We start from the raw sequence: 14,532 nt of genomic DNA on the forward strand, positions 1-14,532 counted from the left end.
CCAAACAGAAAGAAGAGGAACCTTACTTTTTGCTCTGCATTATGAGTCAGATCTAAAGTAGTTTAAACATTGTATTGAAACATACTTAATTTTTATTAGAATGAAATGCCTATTTTTATTATCAAAAATATTTTTCAGCTAACTGAAGGAATTCAACAACAGTATCCCATAAATATACACAACCATTTCTTTAATGGCCATATTGTGATGTCCATGTTCGTATCAGGAAACAGTTATTTCATGACTATGCTATACATGCTTTCAGCCTGGCCCTGAAAGAGGAGTATGATAGCAAAAAGTTAGACTTTCCAATCAGTATATCAGAATTTAGTATATCTACCTTTTAAAGAATTGCCTTGGGACATGCTTCTATATTACAGATCCTTTGTTCTCAAGAAGCTTTAGATTTTGTAGTGATAGCTTTGATAGTACTAATAGACATATAATAGATGAAGACAGTAATTTACTAAGAAATAAGTATGAAGAGGAAAGCATTGTGTAGAAATGCACTCTCATTGTGTAACTGACGTGAGGTATCTTTCATGAGCTGAGGCAGCTGTTGTGCAGGGGTTTTGCCAGAGCTCTTCTCTGATGGGTCACGTCAAGCAAACTCACCACAGCATCACCCTCCATGTTTTGTGGCCCTGGTCTGGAAATTCCTTTAATGTCATGTCCAACCAATTTTTTAATTATCTTAAATAATTCTCCAAGTTTCTGCTGCATTTTCACTAGGCTCTCAACACCTGCCACCATCAGTATGCTCGACCTTTTAATTCTTCTTGTAAATTAGGTGCCAGATCAGCAGCTCGTATTCTAACCCATTGACTGCCAGGAGAGTTGCAAGTCTGAGAATTTTCTCACAATGAACTTAAGACTAATCACTATCACAGAACTGGCAACATCAGTACTGCCACTCCCTCAGCTTTGTATTTTCTTAGGCAGTGACTGTTGCAGCCATTTCTGCCAATTTGGGAAATTGTGATGGCATATTTTCCCCTTGTTTACACAAAAATATGGTTTATTACCTTCTTGTTTTCTTTGTTTTGGAACATTTTTTCCTCATACTTTATGTCTAAATTATTGCTGAATATTAGCTTTTCCTGGATAGATCAGCAGCTTATGTGCAAATTGAACGATAATGCTCTTGCTTCAGAAACCCTTGATAGGAGGAACCATAGCCTGCTAATGAGCACTGAGGGACCATTTGTAGCCTCCCAAGAAATTCAGGGCACTGTACTATTTAAACTTGTGAGTATTATCTTCATAAAGGGTTATGAGCTGTTGCATGTATTATGGCAAATTAAACCCTAAAATAATCTTTTTTAATTCACTGGACTTATCCAATGGATGCCTGTAGTCTATTGTGTATGATTTAGGCGATTCCCCACTTAAAAGGACTATTTTACTGTAATTGATTTGAATTTCATTGAATTCACAGCACAAATATGGAAAAGGGAAAGGGATTTAAGACCTTTATTCTTTTTCTCCCTATCACATGGTTTAGTATACAGATCCTTCATAGCACAGAATCACAGAATGGACAAAGATTTCAGGGACCGCAGTGGATCATCTGGTCCAACCTTCCTGCTAAAGCAGGGTCATCCTGGAGCATATTGCAGAGGATTTCTTCCAAATATTTCTTGAATATCACCAGCAACAACATATCTGAGCAACCTGTTCCAGAAAACATAAAGCAATTATTTATTGGCTTTCACAGACAATATAGGTCTAAAATTCAAGAAGCTATCAGCCTAAGGATTAGAATCTTTATTCTTCTGCTAAGGAACCTGGAAAAAAATTGAAACAATCAGGCCAATAGGTGAATGATTTTCCAAGGGAACTTCAGGCTGTTGTGCTGGATATGGGAGACAAAAGCTGCAGAAAAATAAACAAGGATAAAACTCACCCAAGAAAATTTTGCCTAAAAAGGTAAATACATTATATAACCACAAAAAAATCTGCTGAACTCCATCAGGAAAAAATCTCACCACACACCCCTCAGTGCATTGTCTGAAAGCTGAAGAATAGAAATCAGAAAGAACTGCTGAAAACCCTTCTCCTTCCACAACCAAAATTTGGTTATTTTGCATTATTTAAGACAAAATTTGGTTTTGAATTTCATGAGCTGAGGCAGCTGTTATGCAGAGGTTTTGCCAGAGGTCATCTCTGATGGGTCAGGTCAAGCATACTCACCACAGCATCACTCTCCATGTTTTGTGGCCCTGGTCTGGAAATTCCTTTAATGTCATGTCCAACCAAATTTTTTAATTATCTTAAATAATTCACAAAGTTGCTTGTGGAACCAGGCCTCCACCAGGACCTCTCCTGTTGCTTGGTATTCATTCAGGGCCAACTCCCTACCAGTGCTCTGGCTTTGCTGCAATGCTGCTGCCCCTGCCTGCCATGCTGAGACTCCTGACACAGGCTCTTTGTCCATTCTGTGGGCTGAATACACAACCTGTTGAGTCAAAAACTGGAGTAGAAAACAATAAGTGAGCTGCTTTCTAATTGTCTAAATAAGAATATCTTATTTTTGTGTACTTGTATGTGGTGGTGTTCGAGGGTCCCCAGGACGAGGGAAGAGACGAGAATCTTGACTCCATGTTTCAGAAGGCTGATTTGATATGATATGATGTTATATTATATTAAAAATGCTATACTAAACTATAGAGAGAAAGGATACATCAGAGAGCTAGCAAGGAATAGAATGGAATGATAATAAAAACCCGTGACTGCTCACAGCCTTGACACAGCTGGCTGTCATTGGTCATTAAGTAAAAACAATTCACATGAGACCAATCAAAGATGCACCTGTTGGTAAACCATCTCCAGACCACATTCCACAGGTATCAGATAGTTATTGTTTACATTTCTTTTCTGAGGCTTCTCAGGAGAAAAAATCCTGGCAAAGGGGTTTTCATAAAATACGACAGCGACACTTGTATGCAATAAAAGGGAAGGTAAAAAAATCAATGCAGACTTTCCCTTCAACATAATGTATAAGAGCATTCCACTGATTTCTTCCTTTTTCTGTCTATTAGTTAGGAAAATCAGATGAAGAAGAATTATGTGTGGCCCTATGTGTGCTCAGGGGAACAAAATGAGTTTTCTGTTGCTTTCTGTTAAGATGCACTGACTCTCAGAAAATACAAAGTGAGACTATCATCTCACTTGGAAGGAGGTGCAGGTGGAAGCCAGCCATACTAACACAGCTGTATATTCCTTCCCTGGCTGCAGACCCAAAGCCATCTAAGCTCTTTTTAACTGCTGGCCAGTCAGGATAGTTCTGGAAGAAGGGAAGAGTCAGTGCAGATCAGGCTTAGTACTGAAAAAGATTGGCCCTTAATGCATTTTCCAAATTTTCTCAGAAAAGGGAGAGAAGAGGCAGTTATGTACATAATCATGCAACATACTCCTAGAGCTGTAACTCTTTAACAAAAATTGCATGTGGATTGCAAAGCCGCCTATGGATTATGACCACCTTGAATAACTAATTTCCTTACCTGAGCCTCAAAAATTCTGGTAATTAACTTCATTCTGAACTGGGGTTAGCAGTGAGGTTTTAACACTCCCTTTGCCTCTCTTTGCACAAGTTAAGAATATCACCCACAGCGAATGTAATTGAATCCTTCTGTGTTTTACTTATCATTTTGCATCCTGGATTTTTTGTAAAGATAATTGAAATTAATTGCTTAGAAATTTCATAATTAAAATATTCTTTTTTGCTTGCAGAGTGTTAGATGATAAAGGAAATCATATTAAAATTATTTTAAGAAGTAAGTATTATTTCAATATCTATTATTTCAATATCTATTTTTGCTGCAAAATGGAGTGGTTAGCCCCAGGCAAAAATAAATTCAGTAGGACCTTTTCAATTATATCATGTGATTTCAGATCATCTGCCAAACCTGACGCTATGAATCTATCCCAAATTTCAGAGCCTCCTTCAGGTTACCTGTATGTTCCATGATGTGAATGGCAAACTGATCCAATACTCCAAAACAATACATCAGGTTTAGCTCTGTTCCAGGAACAGCAATAATTATATTAAGAAATTTTAAAGATAACCAAAGAAGACTGTCTTTTTTTCTGACACAAACAGTTTTGTGACTAACAAAAAGGAATAAAAAATTATGCAATTCTCAAAATTTCACATTTTATGTGAGAATATTTAATGAATTATTTTTGTTAAATGAAAGTAAATATGAAGTTTCTACCTGAAAAATAGTATTTAAAAGATTTTTATTAATAAAATAAAATATCAACTAAAAGGACTTTTTAGCATTAAGTCGTGTTAATGCTTACTATTAAGACACCTTAGTGTCTTCTAGCTAATTTTCTTTTTAAAATATAGTGTAAGACAGTCATAATTAGGGCTCCTACAAAAATCCTGTGATGGTTGTTTTTTACCATTTGTTTTTTCCCCATTTTTATCAACTTGATTTATAGAGAAAATATACAATTCTTCAAGGTCTAGAGTGGCAAATCCTACAAAGTGAGAAAGGATGTCCCCTGGTACAAACTTTTTGAAGAGTTTAAGGGAATTGTGAGAAAGCACATCATATTTTAGTTCTGTTAAGAACATATTGAATTTTCCTTTACTTAACAAAACTATAATACATTCGTACAGTCTTTTCTCATAACTGGGATCCCCAGCATAGCAGTGCATAGTTTAATTTATTCTGATTCCTGTAATATCTTCAAGCTCAGTCTACACTCACATAATGCAACCCACACAAGTATGAAATTAAATGAGTGTACATGAAAAAGTATGAAATTAAATCAGTGTACATGAGAATGTATTTTATTCAAATATTTTGAATTAAATAAGACTAAAATTTTCAACCACTTTTTTGAAATATTTTTTGAAGATTTCATTTTCTGTTTTCTTTCTTAAGGTGTTATACCAAATAGAAATAATAATGTATATTATAGAGATGCACATTATATTTTTGTTTATTGTTTCAGTAGAAAGAACATATTTACTGAGTTAAAATTTTCACTTTGAGATTAGTTTGTCAGACTTTTTTTTTTCCCAGAAGTTTCCCATGAAAATACCATTTTCAACAACAAATTTTTCAATGCAAAATAATCCAGGAAAATCTTCATGATTCTTTACTGAAAAACAGGGATAAGCAGCTTACTGTGGCTGACTAGGGTCTGTTTGCCAGTATTACTCTTTTAACCAGCAAGGAGGAAAGTGCAGACTAAACTATACTAACTTTTTAATTCTCTCTGGTGAGGTATTTTTCAATCACTGCAGACATATTTTTTTCTTTATAAAATAAGTAAAATGGAAGGGTTAACTGCCACAGTATTGAGAGGCTTTGATTGCATTAGCTGTTGTCAGGAGGATAATATTTTTAATTAACACAAAATCATCTCACTGATTGACAGAACACACATACAGTAAAGTAAAATGTAAGAAAAAGTCAAAGTATTTCTTGAGATGAAATAACAGTCAAGCAAGCTAAAAGAATAAAAGAAACAGTCCCAATTAGAAGGCTAAAAAGCAAACATTTAGAAAAGTGTTATGGAACATATTTTAATGTGATTTTTTTTCATCCTTTTCAGTCTTTTCACTTACAGTATCAGAGCCATCCCATAGACTTTCTTCCTCAGGAGAAAAGAAATACAATATTTTAGTTTGTATCAGTTTGTCCCACTTTGTCCTAACGGAAGGCAATGGGTACTAACTACATGACCAATGGTTTATAATCTTTGTTTCAGAAAGAGGTTTATTTTCAATGTAGTTCTGAAAGACATGTATTGTGTTCATGCGTCTGAAAGACAAGTATTTTTTCAGATCCACAAAACTAGGAGTCTCCTTTGAAATTATATTGTGCACAAGTAATTTTTCTTTTCTTGTTTACTATTTGTTCAGTGTCTAAATCTGAAATCTGGAAAGTATTTGTGAAGGAAAGCAAAACTAAAACATTATTATGATCACACATTTGTAGGTCATAAACAAAATGTCAGGCACCATCAGACCAATGAAAACTGCAAGAGTTAAAAGTTCTGATGTAAAGCGGCCAAAGGACTAAAATATTTTGTCATTTTTAATCAAGAAAATCTCCCTCTGTGAACTGTATGCTTAAGCCTTCCTTCAGTCGCTAGTACAGCAATCCAAAGGCCATTCACATGTGTCTCTGAGCAATAAATGCTGAAGCTTCATTTCTATTCACAGCACTGAAGTTTACATTCAGGATGATCATCTCAGCAGAGTGAGAGCAGTGCAGTCTGTAACACCTTAGGAAAGACTGTATCTGTGCTTTTCCTTAGTTCTTCTTGTTCTCTGCACATACTTCAGTTCACAGACCAGGACTGAGGTCCTACAAGGGGACTCGTTCAGGTAACTTCACAAACAACATAGGAATAGAGGTTATTTAGGGGAACACATTTGTTTACTGAGGGTAATATGATTTGTTTACCTTTTTTGTTGATCTTTTGACCTCATTTACAGTAACAGAGGATGTTATACATTGACATAAAATGGAATACGCAGGTCAGATTCAAACAGTTTGGTATGGAGAAATGACATTGTACAGTACTGTGAGGAGATCCTGACTCAGGCCATGAATGCTTTGTGACTGAGGGATTACAGAGGCCCACACCAACTCATTACTTTAAAGTCATTTTTTGGCTTCTAGTTTTGCAGCTGGCGAAAATAAGGCTCCCAGGCCAGTGGAGACAAAAACAGAGTATAGTCTTAAACCAGGGAGAATATTTTCGATGTTTTTATAATAACCAACTGGACAGGAGATTGCCAGTACAAGCTAGCAGTTGAGTTTTTGTGCCAATGCAGATTGGCACAAAATGATGTGCTAATGATCTCTGATGATGATTCTCTGATCAAGAACAAGGAGAATTTCTTTGCCTCTAGTGTCTGAGGGACTCTGACCTTGAGGAAGTCATGAAACTTGACATTTCAAGAGACTGTTCCATTTATATAATTCCTACTTGTCCTAGGTAAGTCATACCACCTGTTCAGATGCTTTTGGAAAGGCCAAGAATGACTAGGAACTGTAAAAAAGGCTCAACTCATTCTTGTAAATCAATATCAACAATTTGGTAAAGAGCAAGGAGAGTTCCCATTAGGTCACTGAAACTTTGCTGGTGTTTTTGGAATTTAAGCAGTTTCAAGAAAGCTGTTGGATAAAAGAAAGCAGCATTATTGGTACTGCTTGTGTGACCCTTCATGGCCATGAATGGAGAAACAGGATTAAGATTGTTCCCATACTTTGTCACCTTTAAAATAAATGGGAACATTTCAACAAATTGATTTGGGGTTGCCAATAATTCTCTGTAGTCCATTCTATTTTTGCAGCAATATGTGTTTGAGAAAGATCTTTTCAGCACAGGTTTTGTTCTGACTTTATCCTCCTTGATCCTTCCACACACTGTATTGATTTGCATGGCTTCTGCAGCCTCTGCTTTACACTGCTGTTTGTATGCATCTTCTTATCTTAGCATATCTCTTCAACACTACTCTAAATTAGTTTATCTCCTGCATTTTACTTTGTATCCAGAAAGTTATAATTTACCTTATGATTAGTTTTGGACACACTGTTCAGAGGACTACATTGACTCAAAAAAACCCTGACAGTTTTCTTACTTTAGATCCTGCATTTCCTTATTTACGATCTTATTTTAAAGTATTTTCAGAAGTTAATGATTTTTTTCATATTCTCTCTTGATTCACAGAGCATTTGGCACAACTGGATGCAAAAAAGAAACCCATTTAACTTTCGAAGTTTCCAAAAGAAATTCTACATGACTTTTTACTTTATGTAATGAGAATATACAAATTTTTTTGGAAACACTTTTTATGTACGTGCTTTCAAAATTTGTTGCTATCTTTATTGTTGTTTTTCATAAATGATTCTGATGTTTCTGCTTTCTTAACCATCTTTGACTGCCTTACTAGACTGAAAGACACTTGAAACCTTTACTTGAAGGTGTGGATATTCTTGGTGGGCACCATTTCCAGGCATGGGAGGAGCAAGATTAGTTTTCAGATTGTGATACCCATGTATGTGTTGAATCGTGAGCACGGCATCAAATGTTGCCATATACTATCTTGATCAATTGTGCTATGGCAAAAGAAAAAACTATAACACATAGCCAGCAGTCACCTGGGGTGTGGGAGGGTCTCCCAGAGCAGGTTGTTGTGCTAGTTGCACTCCATTATTTCCCATAGAATCTGTAGGGTGTGATTCTTTGATATATATCTTTGCTTGAATTTGTTTTGCATTACTTGATTTTATTTTGTATCAAGGGTTGTATTTGAATTTGCTTGTTAGCAGCTCATACTACACTAACAGAGGTTATGAGACATTGCTTTTCATGAATACATCTTCTATTAGAAAAAAACAGTCTATTCGCTATTTCTGCAATTTCACCTCATACGCCACCATTTCTGTGAGTAAACTGGTAATAGAGTAATATCTGTGTATGCATGCTACGCAAGTTTCTGTCTTCAGCATCCTCATCGGTTACTCATTTTCATTTAGGAGCTGAACACTTCACTGCTGATAGGTGGACCACCTTCTACTCCTTTTAACTCAATTTTTTCTCTCCTTTTTGATTATGAATTGAAACTAAAATTGCCGTCTTTTCTATCCGTATTTTCATTCCTCTGATACTGATACTGGATACCATTATTTTCGTATTACTTCAAGGAAGCTGTATGTCATTTTTGACCTTTATGGTTTTGGGTTGGATTAGGGATTTTTTGGACAGATTTTTTTAATGAGACACAAAGAATTAAAATAAATGTTTACTGTAATAACAATATTAAAATTTCAAATCCAGTGACCAGAGAATTTTCCTAAAAGATGTGGTACTGTAGCTAGGATTTCGATTAACTCTTCTGTTTTTAATTCCTCTGCCTCCATATTTTTGAAAAATAATGTACAGGGTTCTGTTGGCTCTCCCCACAGGTTCCATAAACACTCTGTCCATGAGAAAATCATTCTCAGCTTGATTTTCATCTCTTTTTTTGTTTATCCCTCAGAATCAAGCTTCATTCACAACAGAATGGCAGATAGAGTACGTGGCAGGCAGCTAATGACTCATAATGACAGATTCATAAACAAGCTAATGCATGGTAGGGAGGGTTATTTTTTCTTTCAGAATGCCCAGCCAGTGGCATGCCCTTCCTTGTCCCTTTTGTTTTATTTTGGTTATGTGCAGAAAGTACAGGAAAGGCGCTTTCACAAGTACTTCGTTTTTGAAACATGTCTTTTAATTTGAAATGAGCATGATACCTGGTGTATTTGATCCAGAAAACAAAACTGTACTTTTGAGGTGTGAAGCCTCCCCTCCATCTGGAGGTTTGGTTGGTGGTGGAATAAAGCAGCAGGAGAAATGGATCTCAGCCCTGCACAGGCAGTGCAGTGACAGCCACAGGCTCCATTTGAGTCTCTTCTGGAAGGAAGAGCTTAGCTGCCAGAGCACCTCACAGCTGTTGCACAAATATACATTATAGAATGAACTGTGGATAACAAGTCCCAGTAATTCATGGACTTACAGATGCGCTGAACCAGCGCTGTTCTGCATAGTTGATGCAAGAACTTTTGAATATATTTGTTTTCCCTTATTGACTGTATTATTGTTAATCATGCAGCACTAATACTTTGTGGCTGAGCAGCAGGAAACCTGCCTGTTTGCTTTAATCTGCCTGCTGCAATCTGAAGTTGTCAGGAAAAGGAAATATTGCACCACCCTTGGGTGGGATCCCTTTGGTAAAATATGAACCAGCAATTGAAAACAGCACCAGAGGAACATTATGGCAAGCCAGGTAGAATCATTATCAAAAGAGATTTTTTTAAATCTCTCTCCTAAGCAGAAATTATTGTTCTGTCTTTAAAACCTTACTTTATTCTTTTGTATTTTTCTGCTAGTAAAACATAAATTTAGATATTGAGAACACAATTGTGGTAGTTTTAGTGTGTTCACTTTAATGAAAAACTGTGGGTATATCCACCTCAAAGCCTTGGTTCATTCAAGGTCCTCTCAAAGCAAGTTGTCGGGATGCAAGCAGGGAAGGTTTTAATCAGTGACAGAGGGACTTATTTTGTTTCTGATAAAGGAAAGTGTTAGACACTGATAATTGGATCATCAGGCTTTCTTGGCATGTAGTTTCCTTCAGGAGAGCTAATATCTGTAGCCATCATTCAGATGAACAGATGGAAATTTGAAGATGACTTCTGCAAATAAAACCCTCACTAAATTAATTATGCTGAGACTTAACATCAAGTAACATAAATTAATGAGATTTGAGGCAAAAACATCCATGCTCATACAAAAACATGACACAATAAAGAGACTTAAGTGGCACAAATGATTAATATAACTGAGCCCAAATACCTTTTTATTCCTTTGAACAGGAGCTATTATACGGTTCACAGCCAGGTTTCCAATGCTTTATGTGTGGAGTATACAAGGGAGAGGCAGATGCTATATCACGTTCTTTTGCTGAGAGCCAAAACTTTACCAACTTAAACATTAAATGCCACGAAAATAACCTTTGAGCTACTTTTTTTTCACCATCAGAATGATGCAGCTGATCCTGCCTAAGTACTGTCAGTTCTGTCTTCCTTCCTTGAAAGGAAGCTGAAAAGTTAAAAAGTTGAAAATTTGCTAAGCTTGTCAACAAACCCCCACAATTTGGAAGAATAAGGGAAATTGAATCAGAGCTACAGTCAAGGGAAAGAAAGAATGTTGTTTCTGACTAAGCATGCAAGCAAGTCAGGTTCATTGGAGACGAATGGGAAGACAGTGGAGGAAGGGGAAGGAGCTATATGGAGGATAGAGCATTGTAATAGAAATGAGAGAGAAAACAATTATGCAAACTGCTTTCAGCTGAGATGGAATGTGTGGGCAGAAATGGAAAATGGAAAAACAGAAAAAATATGAGACAAATATCTCAAAATCTACACCTAAAACTTCGATTCAGACCTATAGTATGAGAAAAAGTGTAGGTTAAGTAAACAACAGCCACTGAAGAAGCAAGCAAAGGTACAAAAATATTTGGAGGCTAAAAGACAGGAGGGAGCAAGCCACAATGTGGTGATATTAGGCATGTGATGGTCATTTCTAGACACATGAAGCAAGAAGAAGGAGAGGAAGGACACAGAGGTGGGAAAGAGGTTCTGAGCTGTGATGGGAGGGAGGAGACAATGTGATGTGTTAGATGATGCACAAGATGGGGAAAGGAAAGAGCATCTCAATTGCAACAGATATCACCAGAAGATGTCAGACATGTAAATGGAAGTGGAAATGTGTGTGCATGGCAGGGGAAGAAACAGGATAGATCTGAGAAATGAAGAAAGCAAATCTGGAAACAGTCCAATATAAAATAGGAAAGAGTTAGGCATTAAGAAGGTAGGAAGTATAAGGATATAATGCAGAAAAGCATTGTGGGGAGTGGCAAGGGGTATAGGACAGAAAACCAAAGGAAATATCTGAAAAGCACAGTGAAAATGATCTACACCACTTCACCACACAAGCTTGCACTCTGTCAGCCTGACACAGATGGAGAAAAGATGTTAAGTTGAAGAACACTTGCAGGAAGTGCCCTGCTGCTCTCTTTACCACTGTGGTAACAGAGACGCGGATATACAACCTGGGACACAAACCCACCATCATCTTGATCAATATTATTCCTTCCAGAGGACATTTCATGGTTAAATGGCCTGATTTGCTTTAAAAAAGCCAATATAGAAGTCAACAAATACAGGGAGACCTTTTGTGTCAGAAGATGGGCATTTTTTCTTAGTGTCACTTAGTGTTTGTAAAAGAATAGGAGAAATTAAGTCTGTGTCTACTTGTTCTTCTGTAAAGACAAAAATAATGTGCTTGAACAGGACATGTTAGAACACCACACATTTGAACTCCCATCTGTGTTTTGAAGTAAGCATTTACAATCCTCAGACTTCCACCTTTCCTGCCTGTGTCACTTTCTGCTCCATCATATTAGCATTTAAACAATGTACATTGGCATTTGGAAAAATGCAGCTTTCATGTTGCTCTTTCATTTACACAAAACAGACAATGTCAGGCATTAAATTCCAGCAATAATTTCAGAGTTTTCTTTCCTATAAGACAGTCTACATTTGCATGAAAATAATATAAATCAAACCTCCAAGAAACCAGAAAGCTGTCCTTGAAATTGGTAGTAGTATTATCTCTCAGGGTTTACTTGATTAGTTCCAATGTCTGGGTATATCTGGGTATGCCTAATGAAAAGCGCATATATCATAGCTTCTATGTGTAGGATTTCTTTAAGTCAGAAAAATTTGCACCAAATAGTGTGCTTAAATATAAAATATTAACCCTTCACCATCACCTTATTTTAAAAAGTCATTTTGCACAGTGGCTCAGGTGAACCACAATGTAAAATCAGACCATAAGCAGCCTATGTTCAGCATGTAGACAGACTGGAGCCACCCACATTACCCTAGTGAAATCATGAATAAAAAAATCCTTTACATTATTGAGCTAAACACACAATATTAAATAAATACAGGAGAAAAATGTAGACATGTTCAGAAACTCAAGTCCTGTGTTCATTTGCCCTGAAAATCTTTGTTATTACCTGCTAGGAAACAGTCCTGCAGTTTTTCATTTAGAAACATAAACATACTTTAGAAAACTGGTTGCTTATTGGGAATTTGAGGCTGCTGAGGCAGCAGGGGCTTGTGCACCTGAGGGGCAGTTCTGAGGGGTATTAGCCAAGTCAGTTAGTACCTGTGATAGTAGCACTATGTGCAGTGAGGCAGGGAGGCTGCCTTGTCTCTACTTTTGGTGTATGTGTCCATACAGCTAGCAGAGACAAGAGAAACCTGCTTTCTCCCATAGAATGATAGGAATTCAAGAAAATACAGGACAAAAGATTCTAAGGAACAGCAAGTTCATGCACTGTAGTCCTGTTTTCCTTGTGAACATGCAGCACATGCTGACATTCTCTACCTGTATGTACGGGTGAATGACCCATCCAGAGACTGTTTCAGATATGGAAGCATCTGGGTTTCCTTAGTTCAATCTAATCATCTATTAGCAAGTCCTAAAGCAAATAATTTGTGAGCTTGTGCACAGTCACTTCATAAGTACTATTAATGCCATAATCACTAAGTTATACAACCAAAGATGAAAAAAGCCACACACACTCAAAAGAACAAACAGGACCCTCTCAGTGGATACAGATTATCTCCTCAGAAACAATTGAAGCCTTTCAACTGAGTCTCAGGAATTGAAGCTTGATATTCCTATACCATTTGGGGCCAAATTTTGTCTAGTTCAAGGATAAAAGAGCTCATCAGAACACATGGAAGTTTTCCACTTGTTTTAATTGGCTTTGGATTGGGTCCAAGGAATGAATTTTGTTGTCCCATGTTATTCATGTGCAGCTGTTCACAAATGTTAAATTCAGTTTAAAAAGCTATGCATAAACAAGGTTATTATGGAATCCAGCTCAATGCCAAGACTCATCCAATTCCTTTGTCTGTTTTTCTCTCCATAACTGTCACTGGTCATGGTGTCTTAGATGTAATTCTGTTACTCTTTCACATCTTAATGACTCTATTTTTGTAACAGGGCTCAGGCAAAACAGGTGCAGTCCATTTTAGAAATGAGGTTTCAGCATTTGTTTTCATTCTACACTACAGCAAAAGACTTCTGGACCTTTTGAAATTTTTCATGGGAAGGGAGATCAAGTCTGTCTTAGATGGCTACTAACTTTGTAGCTAGGGAAACATTTTGCTGTCTCACTTTTTGTTGGTAAACCACTAATTAAATGGACATTTCAGTAGATTTTGGTTTTGATCAGAAGATCAGGTGTTCTTGATTGTCTTTGACTTCAGGAGCCTGATGTCAAGATGAAAGAATCTATCAATAAAACTTAAGTTTTCCAAGAAATGTTCCCATTTCAATCAACTGTAATGTCCATTTTCATCTAGTATGGGAAAGAAAAAAAAGAGTTTTTCTACAGGATGCAGTACAAATGCAAAGAGGGCTTTGCTAAAAGTAAAATCAAAGAAGTATTCCATTAAGTAGGTTTTACTTTCATTTTTGAAGTCCAAAATCTGACCAGTAAAACTCTTAATTATTTTAATAGTTCTCCATACTTCAAGAAAATGAGACTTTTAAAGAATATGAAAAGTTACTTTATATTCTTCATTTGGTCTTCTAAGAAAATCTAAAGTTGAAAAGCAAGATATTTCAGTTTCAAAATACTTGCTTAATTTTTTTTGAGTTTTCTACTCATGCAATTCCAATGAGACCATTCTTGTTGTCTTATTGCTTTGCTTTTAGAAGCCTCCACCTCTACAATTTAGTTTTGCTTTTCTGTAATTCAGCCCCACAACTCTTGCTCACAGGTGTGCTTGTTCTTAATTATACCTCCATCAGTTTTAAACTGTTTTCCCTTAAGGATAAAATTTTAGGTTCTAAATATTTCCTCTTTATATATTAACTTTTTAGATAACCCTGATCTTTAAACAGCTTTTATCTCTAACTCTGTTTCTGCTC

Source organism: Motacilla alba, chromosome 1A (genome assembly GCF_015832195.1).
Source record: "Motacilla alba alba isolate MOTALB_02 chromosome 1A, Motacilla_alba_V1.0_pri, whole genome shotgun sequence".
NCBI classification, from domain to species: Eukaryota; Metazoa; Chordata; class Aves; order Passeriformes; family Motacillidae; genus Motacilla; species Motacilla alba.